The sequence below is a fragment of the Pipistrellus kuhlii genome, unplaced genomic scaffold (assembly GCF_014108245.1).
Source record: "Pipistrellus kuhlii isolate mPipKuh1 unplaced genomic scaffold, mPipKuh1.p scaffold_m20_p_5, whole genome shotgun sequence".
NCBI classification, from domain to species: Eukaryota; Metazoa; Chordata; class Mammalia; order Chiroptera; family Vespertilionidae; genus Pipistrellus; species Pipistrellus kuhlii.
The window spans coordinates 50,047,325-50,069,892 of NW_023425551.1; the positions used below are offsets into that span (position 1 = coordinate 50,047,325).

General features: G+C 38.3%; 1 protein-coding gene across 2 annotated transcripts in view; it reads right to left on the reverse strand.

The window, feature by feature from the left end:
- TTK (TTK protein kinase) overlaps nucleotides 1-348 on the reverse strand; it is a 38,500-nt gene extending 38,152 nt beyond the window's left edge. For both annotated transcript variants that reach the window (XM_036413216.1, XM_036413215.1), the window contains exon 1: nucleotides 191-348. The gene's annotated coding sequence lies outside the window, so the exon portion shown is untranslated. The remainder of the gene's footprint in view (nucleotides 1-190) is intronic.
- Between the last annotated feature and the right edge of the window lie 22,220 nt (nucleotides 349-22,568).

The window sequence follows — 22,568 nt, forward strand, 5'->3', positions numbered from 1 at the left end:
CGGGTGTCCAAACTCTCCCCCAGCGCCCCGCCAGGCCCTCATCCCAGCGTGGTCCACACCCACCTCCGGCTTCCGGGATCCTCCGGCAGCACCCTGCGGGCCTCCGGGCCCCCTCCAGCTCCTCTAGCCGCGCCCTACGAGGCCTCCCCCGCGGGGCCGCCTCCGCCTCCGCCTCGCCCCCGGCACTTACCGGCCCGCCCTATTCCCTGGCCGCCGCCGCCGTCCCCCGATGCATTCGCGAGGCCGAACTCGCCGCCCGAAAGCCGTGGCCCACGGGAGAAGAGGAGGAATCCGAAGCCCACTCCGAGGAAAACACTTTTGAATTTCCCCGCTGCCCAGGCCACGGCCGCCTATTGGTTGGCGGTGGTCACGTGGTCACGTTTAAGCGTCGGTTGTGATTGGTTTGTGTGCGGAGGCACCGCCCCTTCCTCTACTACGCGTGCGTCCAGGGCGGGGAGGGTCCTGGCGGGGTCGCCTCCGGTGCTGCTTGTCCGCAGGCTCCAGGTGGGACCGGCTTTCCTGCGCCTCCGGGTTTCGCCAGCCACACGTTCTTGTCCCGGCGGGAGCCACTCCTGGGCGGAGTGACCCGGGAGAGGAAAACAGGGGCGGGGACCCTGCTCCCAGCCTGTGTGCCTAAAAGGTTCCCGGAGAGTAAGTCCTCCTCCCTGTCCGCCGCCCCATTCCTTCGTCCTCCACGCCCCTCACTGCGGGCTTCGGGAGGACGCGGCTAGGAAGGATGGCTCATCGCGCTACCTTCAGTCGTGCTGCAGCTCAGGAATCTCAGTGCCTCGTGCCAGAGCCCCCGCTTGTGACCTTCCACTGCCCATAAGTGGCTCCATGCTTGCTTCCAAGCCAAGGCCTGTCCTTGGTCAGAACTGTGCGCAGAACTCGCCCTTCACGATTGCTCATTAGTCCCTCATCCTCCGAGCTATGCTTAGAACCCTCGCCTTCCCCAGCTCTGGCTAAGCCACCATGAAAGCCTTCCTTTACTTATTGAGTGTTTACATACCTGCTGGCTATGTATTTTTACCTGAGCAGAGCAAAAAGGTTGGTTAATCACCACCTTTGCACCATTGCATATAACACTGTCTTTAGTAGGAATGCATTTACTGTTCCACCAATTCTTTTTTTCTACAAATATGTTCTTTAGGTCTTCTCTTTTTTTTCCTTTGAAAATTCCAATTACATACATTAATCAACTTTAAATTTTCCTGTAGCTCGTAGATGTGGGGTATATGAGAAGATCCAAAATTAACAAGTAGAGATAAAAAGGGCAATGCCTGCGATGAAAAAAAAACTGGATAAGATTAACAGCAGATTAGACAATGGAGAGTAAAAGATCAAAAACGAAAACAGCAATAAAAACTGTGCAAAAAGAAACACAAAGTAAAAAGACACACAAAAGGTAAACAAGCCTGGCCAGTGTTTCTCAGTGGTTGAGTTTTGACCTATGAACCAGGAGGTCAGGATTAGATTCCTGGTCAGGGCACATGCTTCCTTGCTGGCTTGATCCCCAGGGAACATGCAGGACACAGTAAATAAATGATTCTCTTTCATCATTGATGTTTCTATTTCTCCCTCTCCCTCTCTAAAATCAATAAAAATACACTGAATGGCCAGATTATTATGATCTCTGAACACATGATAATCTCACCACTCAGTATGTTTGTGTGCATTTTTATTATTATTATTGTTATTATTATTATTATTATTACTTTTAGAGGCCCTGTGCATGAATTCGTGCATGGATGGGGTCCCTCCAGCCTGGCGAGGAAGAGGGGACATGGGTGGTTGTCCAGCCTGCCTGCCTGCTGGACGAACTCCTGGTCAAGGGGACAATTTGCATATTAGCCTTTTATTATATTGGATATACACTGAGTGGCCAGATTATTATGCATTTAGATATCATAATAATCTGGCCACTCAAGTGTATATACATTTTTTTCCTTTTTAAAAAAAATATATTTTATTGATTTTTTACAGAGAGGAAGGGAGAGGGATAGAGAGTAAGAAACATCGATGGGAGAGAAACATCGATCAGCTCCCTCCTGCACACCTCCTACTGGGGATGTGCCCGCAACCAAGATACAATATATGCCCTTGACCAACACTCTATCCACTGAGCCAAACCAGTCAGGGCCATATTTTTGTAAATAAACAAAACATCTATGAGCAATAGGAAAACTTAAAGTTGATTAATGTATGTAATTAGAGTTTTTAAAGGAAAGAAAGGAGACCTGAAAAATATATTTGTAGAAAAAAGAAAAAAAAAGAGAGGCCTATTTTGGTGAAAACTATAGGCAACAGATTGAAGAAATACAAATAATCCCAAACACAAGAAACTTTATAAAAGTTATACCTAGGTGCATAATTAAATTACTCAAAACTGGTAATAAAAAGAAAATCTTAAAAAAAACTCAGAGAAAAAAGACAAATTACATAAAAAGAAACCATGATAAGAATAACAATAAAAATGTAAGCCCAGAGACTTGGCAGAAATAGCTTTATATACTGAAAGAAAAAAATTTATCAACCTAGACTTAAATGCCCTATGAAAATATCTTTCATTTTGAAGGAAAAATAAGAATCTTTTCAGACATACAAAAAAAAACTGAAAAAATTACTAATAGACTTGCACTACAAGAAACATTAAGGCAAGTTCTTCAGGCAGAAAAATTCTAAACCTACGTAAAGAGTACAGGACCCTGAAAATGGAACATAGACAAGACATTTTTCTTATTTTAAAAAATTTCATTAAAATATAACTACGTAAAGTAAAAACAGTAATAACAGTGTATTGTCAGATTTATAACATATACAGGAGTAAAAGCATCTATATATAAAAAAGCCAGTGTCTGTGATGACCAAACAATTGGTCGCCATGAGGTGCATTGAGCACCTCTCGGTCCCTCCCCACCACCCCTGGCCTATGAGTGGGGCGAAGTAGGGTAGGACTGGGGACTGGTGAGTGAACAGCTGACCTCTTGGTCCCTGCCTCTGGCCCACAGGCTCCGATGGATCAGTGATGGTGAACGGGGGAATTAGGGTGGGTGGCAGGAGGACCAGGCTGGCTATGAGGCTGTTGGGATCACCAGCTCATCCCTGGCTGCTTGAGCTCAGGCCTGTGGGAAAGCAGGTGCCGGCAACTTCACCTCCAGGAATGTGCATGAGGCTGACTGCTGATAGAATGCACTGACTGCTTGGGGCCTCTCACGTCAGGGCAGTTAGGTCATGGGCATGCCCCACAGCTTCCATCAGCGCCTCAAGCCCCAGCGGCAGCAGTGGCAGCACTCTGGCATTCAACCTGGGGACTGGCAAATGGGCAGAAGATGGCCCTGATCGCAGGAGGCTAGGCCTTAGGGACCCCACCCACACGATTTCATGCACTTGGCCTCTAGTAATAAATGTGTAAAATGCAAAATGACTGAATGCCCAACAGCAGAATGACTATCAGGACGTCCTTCTGGACAACCTTCTGGATGAAGCCAGAGCTGCAGCCGCATGGAGGCAGTCACCACAGCTGTGAGGGAGGGGTTGAAGCAGCCACCATGGCTGTGAAGGCTCACTCTTAAACAAATTTTGTGCATTGGGCCTCTAGTATAACAATAATGGCACTGAAGCCTGGAGGAGAGAATTACACGTTTATTGTTTCAGGTTTTTCAACTGTATGGAAAGTGGTATATTACTTGTGTTAAGTTAAAAATACATTATTTTAACACCCCCCGCCACACACACACCCTGTATGTTATTATAGCTCCTAGCTGTAAGTAGATCTTGAGCATTGTAAATATTACTAGTATAAAAGGAAATGTGCTGTAGGTGTCAAATACATATCAGATTTCAAAGACAGTGTGAAAAATAACATAGAATTTTTAATATTTTAATATTGTTACAGGTTAAAGTAATCATGTATATTGGATTAAATAAAAATTATACCAAAATTAACTTCACCTGATCCTTTTAACTTCTTTTTAATGTGACTATAAGAAAAGTTATGCCCTAGCTGGTTTTGCTCAATGGACTGAACCAGTCCCAGTTCAATTCCAGTCAAGAGCACATGTGCCAGTTGCAGCTGATCAATGATTCTCTTTCATCATTGATTTTTCTATCTGTCTTCTTCTTCCTCCCTCTCTGAAATCAATAAAAAATATATATATATATATATACATATATGTGTGTGTATGTGTGTGTGTGTGTGTGTGTATACATATGTATGTATAGATATGAAAAGATACAAATTATATACGTGGCTCAATTTTATATCTTGGATGATGTGGCTAGAAACTGTAAAGCAGCCACTAAAGTCCAAAAACAAAAAAACAAACATAAACAAAAGTTATAGCTATTCATTGAAAATAGAGGAAAAATTAAAATGTTCAATAACTCCAAAATGAAGCAGAAAAATCACAAACAAGGAAAAAAGAACAGATGAGAAAAGCAGAAAAAATAGAAAATGATATATTTGAATCCAACTATATAAATAATCACACAAATTGTACAAGATCAAAAACACCTACTAAAAGGATAGAGATTTTTAGATTTAGTAGTCCTGTGCATGAATCCGTGCACCAGTAGCTCTCTGCGGGGCCTGACTGCTTCGCACCAGCTGCCCAGAGGCTCTCTGTGGCCCAGAGGCCCATCCACGGTCGGGTGTGTAACACTTGCCTCGTCGTCGTCATCCACTCACACTACCCGCTCTCAGTGGCCACCCCCCAGGGACTGGGGAACTCCAGTGGGGCTGAGAGGACTGGGTGCCGCTATCTTGTGGCAATGGGCACCACCATCTTTGTGACAGAGTGATGGTTAATTTGCATATTACCCTTTTATTAGCTAGGACAAAATATCCCAAGTATCAACTATCTGCTGCCTGCAATAAACCCACTTTCAGTATGAAGACAAATAAGATAAAAGTAAAAGAATGTAAAAAGATATGCCATACTAACACTAATAAATACAGAACAAGGAAGACCTAACTTGGAAGAAGTCAATGAAAACAGACTTAAGAGTTTTTGATCATCTAGGTAAGTGATCTTCCATCTCTGATTTATGATAGTATATTTTTTTAATGTATCTTCAGTCATGGATCCAGATTGAAAACTTGTCAGAAGTTAAGTGCATCTGCAGGAAATCTAGATCAAATACTTTAAAGTCCAGTCCCAGATTCTAAATCATAGGTTCTGAGAGAGTTGTGAAAATAGGCACTGTTTCTTTCTGATGATCAAGCGAAGTTTTGACACATAACATAGCAATGAATAGAACACAAAATCTATGAAAACAGGCTAGATAGTTCCCATTGGTTGACTGAATCCATCCATGGATAATACTGTATTCTATATATATATAACAGTTTTGTCTATACATACACACCTATGATAAAGTTTAATTTACAAATTAGGTAATTAAGAGATTAACAATAACAAAATATAACAGTTAATGGTGATAAGGCTGGAAGCAGGGGGCAATTGGGGTTGATCAGGTCAGCAGGCAGGCAATTGAGCAGTTAGGAGCCAGTGGTCCCAGATTGTGAGAGGGATGTCCGACTGAGGGGTCCCAGTTTGGTGAGAGTGCAGGCCCAGCTGAGAAACATCCCCCACCACCCATGCAAGAATTTCGTGCATCACACCATTAATATTGTAATAAAAAGTTATGTGAATGTGGTCTCTCTCAAAATATCTTATTGTAATGTACTCATCTTTCTTCTTCTTGTGATGATTTAAGATGTTAAAATACCTATGTAATGAGAGGTGAGGAGGTGACATAGGCACTGTGACTTAGATTTAGGCTACTATTGCCCTGATGGTATATTATAAAGAGGATCATTTGCTTGGGGTGACCCTGGATTGTTAAATCATGATGATGTCAATGGTTGAATGTCAGGACCAGATGGTGTCCATGGTTGAGCTTGTCAGTGGTTGATGATTGGGGAAATTTAATATTTTGGGGCCTTGGTTGACTGCAGGTAACTGAAACTGCAGAAAATGAACCATGGGGAGCAGCACCCCCCCCCCCCAATCTGTGGGTACATAAACCTATACCTAGTTCTGGGGCCCAGGAAAATGCTAGCTGTATGCAAGCTTTCCCAAGACCTCATCAGCCTATAGGTACATTCAGTCACCTAAAGACTACTAAGGTTTCTCTATCTGCATAATGCTGGTCCTTAGCCTGAGTTTCCCCTTTGGAATTTTCTGAGAATTACTGGGGGTTTCTTGTGATCAAAAATAAGTCTAGCCTCAATGAATACCACATTTCTCCTCCAAGGATCCCCACTGCTTTCCCAGACACTGTTTCTGCAAGCATCTCATTCTCCTACAAACCCTTTGCTAAGCACAATCAACTTTACCACACTCTGCATGGTTCTTAAAAGTTCACAGTTGTAAACCTTGGTGGTCTGTGGCAAATTGGGTTTACCTCTCTCTGCTTTATAACTTCCAATCTGAGAAGTCAAAAGCAATGCAGTATGTGCCTTAATGTTCTATGGAGTGTGCAGTGAATGCTCTTTCGGTTTTTGCTCATAGCCTCACGTGGCTGGGACGTGGATAATGATGTATGGACTGGGCTGGGAACAATGCTATACCCAGAACCTCTTTCCTTCTCTAATGACTAAGGGTTTGTTACTGGGGAGCTCATTGCATCTTCCTCCTTCCACCCTTAAAATGAATTCTCTCTCAGGGGATTTTATAGCCCTCTTTCAGCTTGACTTCTGTCAGAGTATCTCATAATTTACTTCAATTGCCCGGTAACCCAAGCAGGAAACAAAGCTAGTGTACCTTTCCAAGGTTCTTCAGGCCCTAGGAAATTAGGCTGGCTTCACAAATTCCCAGTCATACTTAGACAGGTCTGAACCTGCAGGAATTGCAACCCAGATTCAAGCTGAAACTTTGCTATCCTGATGCACAACAAAAAATCTTCCAATGAACTCAGCTGTGACAAACCTCTAAATCACACAGAGTCACTCCACACCCCTAGCAAGAAAGGCAGCCAGTAGTAACAGAGGATGTAAGGTGGAAGCACAGACAATGGGAAGGCCACCTAGGGAACACAGAAGCCAGTCACCATGCGGGACATTCTGCCAAGGGCAGGAAGGAATTTGGGCTTTCAATATTTCTGCTGAAATTCTTCCATAATACTCCTCAAACTGGGGACACAGGTTACATGTTTTTAAAAATAGGTTTTTCTTGATTTTTAGGGAGAGAAGGAGGGAGAGGGAGGAGAGGGAGACTGAGTCATTGATTGGCTGCCTCCTGCACAATCCCTACAGGAAATTAAGTCTGTGACCCAGGGTTGAGCCCTGACCAGGAATCCAGCACCATGGGATCATGCTCAGCCAAATGAGCAACACTGGCCAAGGCATTACTTGTTAATATATAGCTACACAGACTGGAACTTTAAAAATAGCATTGAAATAGTTACTATTTTGGATAATGGAATTGTAGCGCCTTTTCTAAATAAAGTTTAGTTTTTATAGTTTCTTACTCTATTTTCCCAATGAAAAGACAAGGAAAAAAGTGAAGGTTTCTATTATATGCATCTGTGAGCCTAACTATTCTAAGATCATCAGCACAGCAACAACTCTTGCTAAAAACAAGAATCAATCATTAATTCTATCTAATTTCTTGTTTAGTTTGTGAGGAATAGTAGAAGCTTAGTTCACAAATTAAAGGAACCATCATATTTGCTTATAATCTACTAGAGGCCCGGTACATGCAATTTGCACATGGGTGGGGTCCCTAGGCCTGGCCAGTGATCAGGGCTAATCTGTCGGGAGACTGGTGAGGTAATCGGAGCGCCACCGCTGGCACCCCTCTTGGCTGGCCTGGCACTGCCCTTTCGCTGGCCCCTGCTGAGGGTCAGGGCCTGCAGGCTGGGGTCAGCTCGTGCGTTGAGGGCCTGCCCTCCTCCCTGGTGGTCAGTGCACATCATAGCGACCAATCGCTCTGCCACTTGGTCGACTTGCATATTAGGCTTTTATTATATAAGATAAATCACTTGAAACCCAACTCATGCTCCATTCTTAGTGTGGGAAATTCAGTAATAATTGGGATTCTACCTACTCAAGGCTGTACCTTGTGTCTTGTGTATCACTAAGACTTTGGAGGGCTCAGTCATCAATCATTTACTCACACTAGTTACTACCGAATTGCCAGGGTATTTTCAGGGAATCTCCTGCTTTGGTCCACAGACAGGCTCCTGGAATCATCGAAAAGGCTGATAGCATTGGTGCTGAAGGTGCAATCTTCTGAGTGCCCCCAAAAAGAAGCCAGATCCTTTAGGGGTCTTGCTGTTTTTTGTTTCTGATCCTATACTGAGGATCTAGCCACCTCCTTAAAGTACATAATTTTTTTAAAGCCTTCAACATTTATCTGTGGTGAACATTTATAACAATTAAAACACAAACCAGTTAACTTGGTGACAGAGCTGTGATAATAAACATAATACGCAGTTTTCTGAAATTCTGAAGTAATTTCTGCAGATTAAACATAAAATATGGAATGGTTCAAGTCTCTATCGATTATCTATCATCTATCTACTCACCTACCTATCTTATCTGAAATTATCTTTTAATTATGTCTCCCATGAGGGGTCTGAATTAACTTGTTATGTGAATATATAGAGTCATCAAGACCTTTCTTCAGTTTAAGAAAAAAATTTAAAACAATATTTTAGTATAACATTTTAGGTTCTGAAATTTCCTTCATATAGTATTAAATGCGCATCTTTTAGTGATAGGAACAATGTCCTAACATTTTCATATCGTTCTTTATGTTAAAGCTTCTTAAAGTTTCACTCACTCAGGGCACATAGATGTGGGTGAGGTGTTCATCTGGGCATAAAGTCACTCTCCCACAGCCTCTTGCACAACCTCCTGTGCACACAGGTCTGGTTAGAGTTCCACTTGCACCATGGACATCCAGGGTAGTGACTGAGACACCCGTCAGAGATTCACTCCCTGCTTCATCTGATAGAGCATGTTGCACAGGGAGTGTCCAGCAGCCAGACTAGTCCTGTCAGAATGGAACCCATAGATGTCTCAGGGATGAACAAGAGCTGCAAGATCCCTTTCCTCTAAAAACAGTCAACAAGAAAAAACTAAGACGCTCCATCCTTATAAACTCTGTAGATAAGTGCAGGATCAGATGGAAGAAAAGCAGACATTGGTAAAATGGCAATATTAATTTGACAATAGGTGTCCTATAAAAAATAAGTCATCAGATTATTTTTTCAATGAAAGGAGAGTGAAAGAGAAATGGGAATTCAAGGGGTAAATATAGCATTCATATTAGTGAGTGAAATTAATTAGGTTAAAACAGTTTCTCTGGTATAGTACTTTAATATTATTAGTTGGTGACTTCAAATTCTGAGTTGTAGTCATTGGAAAAGAAATATGGGGATGGGCAAATGTAGGTTTATAGTTGTGAGTGCCCAAAACAGATTCTATTGCTGAATTATTATTATTGTGTTTATTCTATTACAACTATAACCCTACTTTTGTCCATACCTGTATATCTTATTATATAATCACATCAAATATCAACATATTAATAGTAATAATAGCAATCAGCTCTAATTTCCTGAGAGAATAGCAAGAGTAAAAAGATGAGAACATTTTATAACTGTCAGTAACTTTATAATTTTTAAAGTGCTTTCACTTAAATGATCTCATTTGATCCTCATATCAATTTATGAAATAAGTGACAATCTTCTTTTCCTCATCATTTTGTAGGCAAAGATTAGACTAGTTTAGTGACTTGCATTGAGTCACATGTCTGAGAAACAGCAACACTAAGACCAGAACTCTGGACTTTTGTTTCCCCGTTGATTTTTATTTTTGACAGGATGATCATTCATAATTCTATAGATTATGTCACCAAAAATAGCCATTTATTTCTGGGGTTGAGTAAAGCTTGCTCGTGAATAGGTATAATTTGCAGTATTTATCCATATTGGATTGATAGCTTTTGTGTCTATTCCTTTTTATGTGCTGTTAAAATAATATATGAACCAACCTTAATAAACAACTTTCCTTTGGGTTCTCCAAGATCCTTAGTCCTCCACCAGAGTTTAGTTGGCAGATGGCTGAGTGCACCATTTGAAATCATCACTTCCACCTACTCCACCCTTTGACCCAATTTCAACCACAAGTTAGCACCACAGCTATTACATTGTATATATTGCAAAAGCTTTGAGTTTGCTTAAACCTGTCTTAGCAATTGTCAGCCGGGCTATTTAACTCTGAAGAGGGCAGAAATACAATAGAAAGACATGTATGCAAGAACATTATCAGATTCATTCTCTTCCCTACCCAATTCCTAGATCCATCCCTTTCCATGAAGGCTCAGGAGTAAATGTGCAGACGGTTTAGGCTGGAGACTCTAGTGGGTCACATAGACCTTGAGAAGGACATAGAAATATTATCAGCTCTGAGGGATCCCCAGGAGCCATGAAAGTTCCACCAATAACGCTGTTCTACGGAAAAAATTCTGCTTCATTGGAACTTTCTTTTTCTTTTCTTTTTTTTTTTTTTTAATATATTTTATTGATTTTGTACAGAGAAGAAGGGAGAGAGATAGAGAGTTAGAAACATCAATGAGAGAGAGTCATCGATCAGCTGCCTTTTGCACACCCCCTACTGGAGATATGCCCGCAACCAAGGTACATGCCCTTGACCGGAATCGAACCCGGGACCCTTCAGTCCCCAAGCCGACGCTCTATCCATTGAGCCAAACCGGTCTCGGCCTTCATTGGAACTTTCTGATTACTCTGGGTGCCCTTTATAGTCAGAAAATATCTACCTCTTACATTTGTTAGCTCCAGAGCAAGAGTCTAAATAGAGGCCCACATACCATAGGTCTAAATATTCAAAGGTCAGGCTAACAAGGTGTAAAATAGAATGTCTTCTTTCCATCATAACAAAGTTAAGGGTGTTTGCTACTGAGAGTTGGCAAATATAAAGGCATGTGAATTTAATTATTACTCTATATTTTAGGCATTTTTGTTGATAGGTCAACAATGTTTGGACGAGTAATAAAGTAAAGTATATAATTTATGTTCTTATAAATTGATTCAATCCATGAATTTATTTTTCTTAATTTTATTAGAAAAAGATCATTTATTATATTGTTTTAATTAAGATTTCTACACAGTTTGTGCTCTACTGTAAAGAGCTAAAGAACTAAAAATTAATTATAACTGTATTCAAAGAGTACAAAATCTGAATATATTTTCATAAAAATTAAGATAAATATAAAAATTTAAATTATTTTACGTATAATTTAACAAAAAGTATTTCCTAAAATATTCAAAATTACACATTAAAATCCTATATAATAAAAGTCTAATATGCTAAGTGTTCAGTCATCCAGTCATCCATTCAACCAATCAAAGCATAATATGTTAATGATATGCTAAGGTCACTCAACCACTTGCTATGACGGGCACTGACCACCAGGGGAAAGATGTTCCAACTGGTAGATTAGCTTGCTGCTGGGGTCTAAGTGAGAAAGGCCAGACACGCGCTGGAGCACTCCCACAATCCCTCCCAGGCTGACCAACTTCCTGTATCCCTCCTTGGCCCTGATTATGCACCAGTGAAGTCCCTCAGCCTAGCCTGAACCCTCTTACAATCTGGGACTCCTCAGGGGACGTCAGAGAGCTGGTTTGCGCCCAATCCTGCAGGCTAACCTGAGGGACCCCACTGGTGTAGGAATTTGTGCACTGGGCCTCTAGTTAAGCTATAAAACAAATTCTAATTAATGCATATAAAATTAAAAATATATATTTTTATTGATTTCAGAGAGGAAGGGAGAGGGAGAGAGAGAGAAACATTGATTGGCTGCCTCCTGCATGGCCCTCGTAGGGATCAAGCTTGCAACCTGGGCATGTGCCCTGAACAGGAATTTTACTGAGACCTCCTCGTTATTAGGTCAATGCTCATCCACTGAGCCATGCCCATTTTGGCTTTGAATTCATGTTTAAAACCAAATCATATTAGGCATTTTCATGAAAATAAACCTATTCACAATTTTAGCATTGAATTGTGCTAAGATAAAGAATAAGTATCATTCTTTATATATAGTATGTCTAGATTAGCACTGCCTAATAGAAATAGTGCAAGCCACATATATAACTTTTAACTTTTTTGCCTGAAAAGTTTTGCTACATTAAAAAAATAAAAGTAAATTAAAAATTGTTAAAATATTTTTTAATCCTCACCCAAAGATGTTTTTATTGATTTTAGGGAGAGAGGGAGGGAGAAGGAGAAACATTAATGTCAGAGGAAAACATTAATTGGTTGCATTTTATATATACCCTGACTGGGGATGGAACCAACAACCTGGGTATCATCCCCAGCAGTGTGGAGCACCCACTCTCTTGCTTCTCTTTGTGTTTCAACTTGTGTTTCTGAGGGCCCTCATCAATTAATGTGATATTTGTAACAGTCTATATGGCAACCAAGGAATACTCACTGTCTAATATGGTAGCCTCAGCTACACGCAGTTATTGGGCACATGAATTGTAGCTACTCCAGTTGAGAAGGGCTATAAGTATAGGCACATACTGAATTGTAAAGACTTAGTATGAAAAAAAAAAGAATTTAAAAGATCTTATGAATTATTGTTTTTCAATTATAAGTTAGAATAATGTTTTAATCTATTAGATTAAATAAAATATGTTATTAAAATTATTTTTAGCCCTAGCTGGTGTGGCTCAGTTGGTTGGAGCATAATCCTTCGCATGGAAGGGAGGTAGGTTCTATTTCCAATTAGCGGTATTCCTTTCCCAGACTGAATGCTGGGGGTGGGGTCCTTATGATATCAATATCTCAAGATAAAGAATTTTCTGATACTCCCATGGGAGAGTGAGTGACTTGTGTTTGCACATAATTATGTACATCTCTGTTTCCAATGTCCCATTTCCCTTTATCTGGTCCTGGAAGATGTACACCTGGGGATTCAATAGAGCTAGAAACAAACCCAGCATCCAAAGTTTACCTTCCATGGTGGAGTAGCATCTGATACAGCATCAGGCTAGCTGCAGTCCATTTGTCTATTGTGTGGTTTTCCATATGACCATATGCCATGTGGGTGAATGCAGGGGAGCCAAGAGCACAAGAGAGTAAGAGCACAAGACTTTCACATTTAGGAAGTTCAGAGAGTCCTCAAGAGTGAGGGGGAGATTAATATTTTTAAACAAGTTTTATGGGTGAAGTCCTAACTTTAAAATACTATGTTCTAAAACAAAACAAAACTCCAACTGTATATACCACACAAAATACATCAATAGGCTTAATTGTGCTCAAGAGCTATCAACTTGCAAGCTCTGGCTCATAATTAATATTTTAGCATAACAAGCCTAATTTTTGCTTCATGCTAAATGGTCCAGACAGTTTTTAAGAGAGTTAATATGTCAATGTTTTCCACCATCTGCCATTTTTTAAATGAAATCCTCAATTTAATTCAGAAAAAAAGATCAGCCATACCGCAGACTGTTATAGAATTATATACATATTCATTAGTGATAAGCACAAAATCTGTTCAATTTAATGTTACAGTTAAAATACTATTTAAAAAACCTAAATAGTCTTTTAGCCAGAATGATTTATTTTTATTTTTTAATAAATCAATTAATTTATTTATTTATTGAATTTATTTGGGTGACATTGGTTAATAAAATTAGACAGTTTTCATGTGTACAATTCTATAATACATCATCTGTATACTATGTTGTGTGTTCACCATCCCAAGTCTAGTTTCCTTCCATCACCATTTATTTTCTTTTTATCTTCTTCTACTTCTCCTCAGACTTCTGGGAATATAGCCAAAGAAATCCAAAATGCTAATTTGAAAGAGTATATGCAGCCCTATGTTCATTGCAACACTATTTACAATAGTCAAGATTTGAAAGCAACCCAAGTGCCCATCAGTAGATGAGTGGATAACAAAGTTTCCATTAACACAATGGAATACTACTCAACTGTAAAAAAGAAGGAAATCTTACCTTTTGTTACAGTATATATAGACCTGGAGAATATTAGGGTAAGTTAAAGAAGCCAGTCAGAGAAAGACAAGTACTATATGATTTCACTTACATGTGGGATCTAATGAACAAAATAAATTAGAATGATTTTAATTTAGTGCCAATTGGTAGGTTGGCTAAATCAGGCCTGTGTTGTGATTACTGGCAATCACTTTGTGGAGGCAGAAATGGGATGTGTAGGACCCTACTACTCATAGTGTGGTCTGCACACCAATAACATCATTACCAGAAGCTTGTTAGAAATACAAAATCTTAGGTATCATGCCAGATGGAATTGGAATCTGCAATTTAACAAAATCCCCAGGAACTTCTGTACACTTAAAGCTGAAGAAGTTTTGGCCTTGTCAAAACTGGTTTGGCTCTGTAGATAGAGCATAGGCCTGCAGACTGAAAGGTCCCAGGTTTGATTCCGGTCAAGGGCATGTACCTTGGTTGCGGGCACATCCAGTAGGGGATGTGCAGGAGGCAGCTGATCGATGATTCTCTCTCATCAAAGTTTCTAACTCTCTATCCCTCTCTCTTCCTCTTTGTAAAAAAAATCAATAATATACATATGAAGAAGAAGTTCTGGCCTAGGATATACTTCTTGGTTGAAAAGTGTCTTTTTCAAAGGCACTGGCAAGGACATCATCAGCGAGCTCTTAATGGTAGATGTGAAGGATGAGCACTTGAAGCAGGGCACAGACTCTGCCTTCATGAGAACAGAGATGTTTGAATTGGCCATAGAGCCCCATGGAAACTTTTGCCCATTTGTTACATGAACTGTATATTTCTCTTACTGCTATAAAATGACTAACTGGAAAATGTGATACAGGGAGAAGTATTTGTCATGAGGGGACAGATAAAAATTCTAAAGAAAATTTATAGCTTTCTGAGGCCAGTCACATGGCTGGAAGACAGGGCGCCTTCTGTCCAGGCCCAGCTTGGTTAGCAGCCTCAGGCCTTTGGCAATTGCCTGTCCTTAGCATCTGCAGAAATAAAAGAAGATCTGCAGGTTGAAGCTTAAAAGTAATTAACAGAGCCCTGAAATGAATTAAAGGTCTTAGCTGTGGACTTCGAAAAAAGTCACATGAAAACCATCATCTTCAGCCGAAACCAGTTTGGCTCAGTGGATAGAGCATCGGCCTGCTGACTGAAAGGTCCTGGGTTCGATTCCGGTCAAGGGTATGTACCTTAGTTGCAGGCACATCCCCAGTAGGGGGTGTGCAGGAGGCAGTTGATCGATGCTTCTCTCTCATCGATGTTTCTAACTCTCTGTCCCTCTCTCTTCCTCTCTGTAAAAAATCAATAAATTGTACATTTAAAACAAACAACAACAACAAAACTTCAGATGTTGGGATCTTAGAGATGAAATTTCTGTAAATGGGACAGTCACAGCCTTGGCTTCTGAGGCTGACATGAACCCTCCAGAAGAAGACGCCAAGCAGCAATGTCTGCAGTGTGAGACACAAAACTGAACTGTTTTGCCTGAAGCAAGTGAAGCAATTCATCTCCTGTGGTGATCTCCCATTGGAGCCAGCCCGGGTCAGCACAGTCTCTGTGGCTAATTGCTAATGCCGATCAAGTATTCCCCCAAAAGGAAAACCATTTCAGAGTTTATAGACTTCATCTTTCAAAATAGCCAAATAATTCGAGTGAAAATGAGTTTATCCTAGAAAATCTTAGGCACTTAGTGAAATTAGAGCATGACTAAGAGCATTCAGAATACCACAGCTTAGGTATCTGGATTCACGTGTGTACTGGTGGGACTGTAGTGATGGTAAATGGAAAGTAATTAACATGTACTGCTTATGCTCTTTTGTGGGAAACAGGTGCTCAGCCTAGAAAAACATTTCTTAGAGTGGAATTCTTAAGTCAGAGTCTTGGGCTTAAAATCTGAAGCACAAATAAAAATATATTTTTAAAAATGTATATTCTCTTTTCCTAGTATAATGTTAATGCAATATCTAAAAGACCGGAGAATATAGCTCATTATTCTTTTTAAGAATAATAAAAACAATTAAAAATTCTAAGTTATCTAAATTACATTTGTAGTGGCTAAATCTGTACAATCCTTTTAACTTATTTTGGTGTTAGAGGAGGCTTTTTTCAACATGAGAATAAACAATAGACGACCGAAAGTGCTATAATTTTTCCCCATGGAAAGAAATAGTTAGCAATGGTTATTTCCTTTTTGTACATACTAAGTAAAATTTAGAATATTACATATGGTTACTTAATTCAATTATTAATGATGAGAGATATATCAGAATAACTTTAAAAATTATTTTAATTTCCAATGAAAAACTTACTCTCTTTGAATAAATGTATTGGTATTGAACAATTTCAGTGGTTGTAAAAATGCCATTCTTTAAATATACTTTAATATCCATTGACTCATTTGACCCACACAACAATTATGCTTAGTAGATAGAGAATGAATTATCTTCATTTATCAGATAAAGAGAGCCGTAAAGACACTAATGACTTACCCATGCCCACACAGTGTAGGGCCAGAGATAAAAACAGAACTGAGGCCTCCTGATTCCTGGTCTGGAATGCTTTTCATTATAACATACTGTCTTCCTAGTTGTTCTTAAAATCTATGATCTGTTGCAGAAAAAATGCCAAAGGAAAATCTGATCAGTAAAATAAGTATTCTGCTAGTTAATATCTAATAAAAATATGTTGCTTTTCTTCAATCTTATCCTTATTTATCCTAGACCATTCACACATACATACCAACAGAAATTTAGTCAAATTATCTCACAATTTTGTGCCCAACACTAATTCATGTCATCTTTTATTTGGAAATCTTTTGTATTATTCTGGGTCAAAATCTTACTAGTAATATAAGAAATGTTGCTAAATCAAATTCATCTCTGGCAATTAAACATTGCTGATCAGTTAAGTTAGCCCTACCAGATAGACCTTATTACTTACAGACTTGATTTACTTTCTCAGTAAAACTATCTCAGCAGGTCAGAAGGACATAATTTTTCTTACACTTTCTACTTTGACTTTATAATCAGAGAGAATTTATGATCACAAAAATCCAATTTGCTGCCAACCCCCTGAAATTTACTTCTGTATACACTTTGGCCAGGACAACCCTTTCCAATTTACAAAAAAAAATTTTCTCCAAAGAATGCCAGTTGGCCCCAGATATAAAATTGACTGATGTCAATTATTTTAAAGAAAAAAATAGAAGTTATAGATGGTAGCTATGTAATGGGAAAATCATTCTTGATTTGATTTTCAAATAATAATGGGGATAATGTCTACCATACATAGTAGAACATAGTAGAAACCCAATGAATGTTTATTGAATGAACACAAAGTATTTGATATTTATTCATGACATATATCTTATCTCTATTATCTTTTCCACTGACATTCCCAGCCCAAAATAGGAGATCCTCTTATTTCCATTGCACTCTATTATACTTCTGTTTTAATTTGTAGCAATATTTTTGTTAAGGTTTATATTATCGTCACTACTATATTTATTGGGAACCAGATGCTGACCCGAATCCCAACCCTAACCCTAACTCATTTTCCAACGTTACATAGTAGGAAAGTCATTTATTACCAATCACCAAATTTTATGATGTTAGTTATAGGTTGTTTGTAGGAATTCTTTATCAAGTTGAGGAAATTTCCTCTATTCCTTGTCTTCTGAGAGTTTTCATTGTACAGATGTTGGGTTTGTCAAATTATATTATTGTAGTTGATATAATCAATATGATTTTTTCCTTTAGCTTGTTGATGTGATAGAGTACAATGATTTTTTAAAATATGTTTTTATTTCAGGAAGGAGGGAGAGAAAAAGAGAGATAGAAACATCAATGATGAGAGAGAATCATTGATTGGCTGCCTCCTGCACACCTGCTCCTGGGGATTGAGGCCACAACCTGGGTATGAGCCCTGACTGGAATCGCACCATGACTTCCTGGCTCATAGGTCTATGTTCAGCTACTGAGCCACACCAGCTGGGCTGATTTTTGAACAGTGAACCACCCTTGTATAATAAATCTCATTTGATCTTGGTTCCTGATTATTTTTATACACTGTCAGGTTCAATTTGGTAATATTTTGTTGAAAATTTTTATATCTATGTTTATGAGAGATTTTGATCTGTAATTTTCCTTTGTTGTAATGTCTTTATCTGGTTTGGGTACTGGGGTAATGGTGGTCTGAAAAAATCAGAAAGTTTTCTTTTGATTCTATTTTCTGGAAGAGATTGTAGAGAATTGATATAATTTCCTCCTTAAATGTTTCATGGAATTTACCAATGAAACCATCTGAGACTGGTTGCTTTCTCTTTTGGAAGGTTATAAATTAGTGATTTAATTTCTTTAATAAATATAGTTCTATTCAGATTTCTATTTCTCCTTGTAGGAATTTTGGAGGTTTGTGTCTTGCAAGAAATTGGTCCATTTCATCTAAGTTATCAAATTTATAGAAATAGGCTTGTTAGTTTTCATATTATCTTTTTATTATGCATGGAACCAATATGATGACCATTTCTTTCAGTTTTGATGCTAATACTTTCTGTCTTCTTTCTTTTTTTCCTTAGTTGGCTAGGTTAGAGGTTTATCAATTTTAGTAATGTTTTCAATGCTGTAGCTTTTGGTTTTGATTTGATGTTGTTTTCTTGTTTTCAATTTCACTGATTTCTGCTCTAATTTTTATTTTTTTCTGCTTGCTTTAGACTCACACTGCTCTTCTTTTTCTAGTTTCCTTTGTTTCTCTTCAAAGATCAGTTGACTCTCTCTCTCTCTCTCTCTCTCTCTCTCTCTCTCTCTCTCTCTCTATATATATATATATATATGTTTCCCATTGTTCTATGTGTCTATTCATTACATATGAGCTCTATGTTTCCCATTGTTCTCTCTCTCTCTCTCTCTCTCTCTCTCTCTCTCTATATATATATATATATATATATATATTCTCTCCAATTATTTAAATACCTTTGATATATATATATACATATATATATATATATATATATATATATATATAAAGAGAGAGAGAGAGTGAGAGCGCTCTATGTTTCCCATTGTTCTATATGTCTATTCATTACTCAATACTATACTATCTTTTAAATTCCATAAAAACTTTAAATTCGGTTTGTTAATATTTACAAAATAGCTTGCTGGGATTTTGATTGGTATTGCATTGAATGTGTAGATCAGGTTGTGAATAATCAACATCTTAGCAATATTTAATATTCCAATCAATGAACATGGAATCAATGAACATGATATTCCAATTATTTATATACCTTTGATGTATTCTTTAGAGTTTTGTAGTTCCCATGTACAGATCTTGTTTATAATTAATTTAGATTTATACTAAGTATTTAATTTCTTTAGATGCCATTGTAAATGGTATTGTTTTTTAAATTCCAAATTCCAATTGATCATTACTGGCAAAGCAATTAAGTCTTAAATATTACCCTTTTATCCTATAAATTTCCCATATTCACATATTAAACCATTAAGCAATAGTTAAATAGACTGGTAATCATTTACAAAGAATAGTTAAATTCAGAAAGGTGAATGAGGTGTGGGGTAATAAGTACACGTTTATAAGCTTTGGTGGAATTGTGAATTAGCACATTTCTGGAGGGTAACCAAGAATAATGTATCAAATTTTTCAACTAAGACTTCATAATCCAAAAATTTCCCTTGTAGAAATTTATGCCAAGAAAATAATTAGACAAGTTCACAAAATTGTGTGTATATAAATATTACTAGTCAAATCAATATAATAGCTCAAATTAGAAATAATATAAATGCCTGTATTCTGTAGTATAGTGACCAAATAAATAATGGTATATCCATGTAATGGAATATTAAGTAGTTGGTATTCTTATATTAAAAAGTGCTCTTGATTATTACTAAGTTTTTAAAAAGCAAACTATACAATAGCATTATAAAAAGAACCATTTTTGTAAAGAAAAATGAGTTTATATAATCATCTGGAAAAATATTCTATTAAGAATGAAAGATGAGATTATGGGGAAATTTTCATTTCATTGTATTGTTTGTTACTTTTTAAAGTACTTATGAATTATTAGAAGAATCCATATCCATTTTATATAATAAGGTAACAAAAAGTAAACATCTTAAAAATTTAATGAAATATAACATACTAAAGTTTTCTTTTTCCATTCCCAAACAGTTATAGATCTTCTCCAAGCATTGGATGTGGCCAACATGCTAGAAATTGTTCCTCAAATTGAGAAAGATAATAAAGAATATGGTCACACTTTTCACAGTGACCTGAAAGAAGAAATTATGATGCTCATGGCAAGGTACCAGCATCCATCAGAGCTTCAGGTGGAGTTCAATGATTATGCTGCAGATATCAAGTCTACTTATGAAAGTCAAAGATGCCAAATTGCTCCTGATTGGCCAGCCAACCCTCTGAACTGGATAGCTGTCCTCTTCTTAGGGGAGGGGAGAATCCAGGAAGCCTGGAAAATGTTGGGGCTTTTCAGGAAACACAAGAAGACCCCTAGTAAGGAGGTGCTGGATGAGTTTGTGGATAGTGCAAAAGCATCCAACAGCCCTGCCCAGGCTATTGAGACAGTGAAGCCGCAGAATGCCTTCAGCTTCCTATTTGTGAGGGTCTCACCCAGAGAACAATGGCTGACTTTACAATCAGTCTGGGACAAAAGGGAGCTCTGGGACACCTAACTCTATTATAGGCCTGACAGTGGCAGCGACATTAGCAAAGGCAAATAAAAGTGGGCCAGTCAAGAGCAGCTATGGCTAGCATGAGGTTTTAATAATTAAAACCATGGTATGAATAAAATGAGAATATAGATTTGGTGAACTTTGAAACACAATCAATATAATACTGACTTACTTAAAAGTTAAATTCCTCATTTGATATCAACTAAACCTTCCATTCAGAGTTTATTGTTTAAACCAAAGCAGTAATAGCATTGTCAGTTCTTTGGATAAGTATTGTGACATGCATGTCATCAGTGGAGTTTGCCCTCCCCTGTTCAGAACTTTAGCTCTTGTTGGCTGATGACACTGGTACTTCTTTATCTTAGAGAAGGTGCCTACAGGAGGTTTTGATACCATTACATCACAGTTGATATTGATTGGGTCAGTAGTATCCTAATATTATGGGTATTTACATGTGGGAAAAATATACATCTTAGAGTTGATTAAATGACAGCAGCAGTTTAGGGTACACAACTGGGGAAATGAAGACTGTAAATGAATATTGAATGAATGTAAATTCATTGTTTTGCAGATACTTTGGAAACTTGTTTTTTTTATTTTGTTTTGTCACGATGTCTCGGGTAGATGGCTGTCATTCCAGGGAGTGAACATGTAGGTCTTCTTCCCTTTGTACAGACAGACAGACTAGGTAGGTAGGTTTTGGTATTTGTAAACCACTTGTGAATTGAATATTGGACTGATCATCTCTGGGCTGGGTGATAGGGCTCCAGAGTGGGTAATTTCTAGGGTTCTAGTTCTTAGGCTATATGTAGATATCTATAAATGTCAATAAATGTACTATTCTTCCTGGTAGAGTATGAGATATGAGATGTATATTCCACTCTTGACATAGTTGTCATCACTTGTCTAGGATTTTCTTATATGTGACAGGCGCCCCCTAGTGAACAGTGGGACTTAGATTGGCCTCCACTATAAAAGAGGCTGTGGAAATATCTGAACCTGTTTTAACAAATTCATATTTATTAAACAAGATGTTGTGTGTGACTGAGGGTGATGTTGGGATCTGTTCTTTGTAAAAAACATGTGTTTCACAAAATAGATGTAGTAATCAACTCTACACAAAGTTCAAATTAATATGAACTTGGCTAGATCAATGATCTTTATCAACTCTTCAAATGTAGAGGCTTGGCTGAATTCTTTTTATGTCGTTACTAGAATCTGATAATTTGGGGTTGAGACTTGAGAAACCATAATTTTAATCCAAAATACTTAAATCTGGTAAGTATATTTGATAAACTATATTCTATTTGTTAATTTCAAGATGAGAACATTTAATGAAAACTGTGATTGTTTAAATGATACATCGTTACTTTAAAAAATATATATTCTATTGATTTTCTACAGAGAGGAAGGGAGAGGAATAGAGAGTTAGAAACATCGATCAGCTGCCTCCTGCACACCCCTACTGGGGATGTGCCTGCAACCAAGGTACATGCCTTTGACTGAAATCAAACATGGGACCCTTCAGTCCGTTGGCCGATGCTCTATCCAATGAGCCAAACTAGTTAGGGCTACATCGTTACTTTTTAATATATTTTATTGATTTTTTTACAGAGAGGAAGGGAGAGGGATAGAGAGTTAGAAACATTGATGAGAGGGAAACATTGATCAGCTCCCCCTGCATACTCCCTATTGGGGATGTGCCCACAACCAAGGTACATGCCCTTGTCCAGTATCAAACTTGGGACACTTGAGTCTGCCAGCCAACGCTCTATCCACTGAGCCAAACCAGCTAGGGCTACATCATTAGTTGTATTTACTTCTTCACTCCCTAAAGCTCTTGCCACT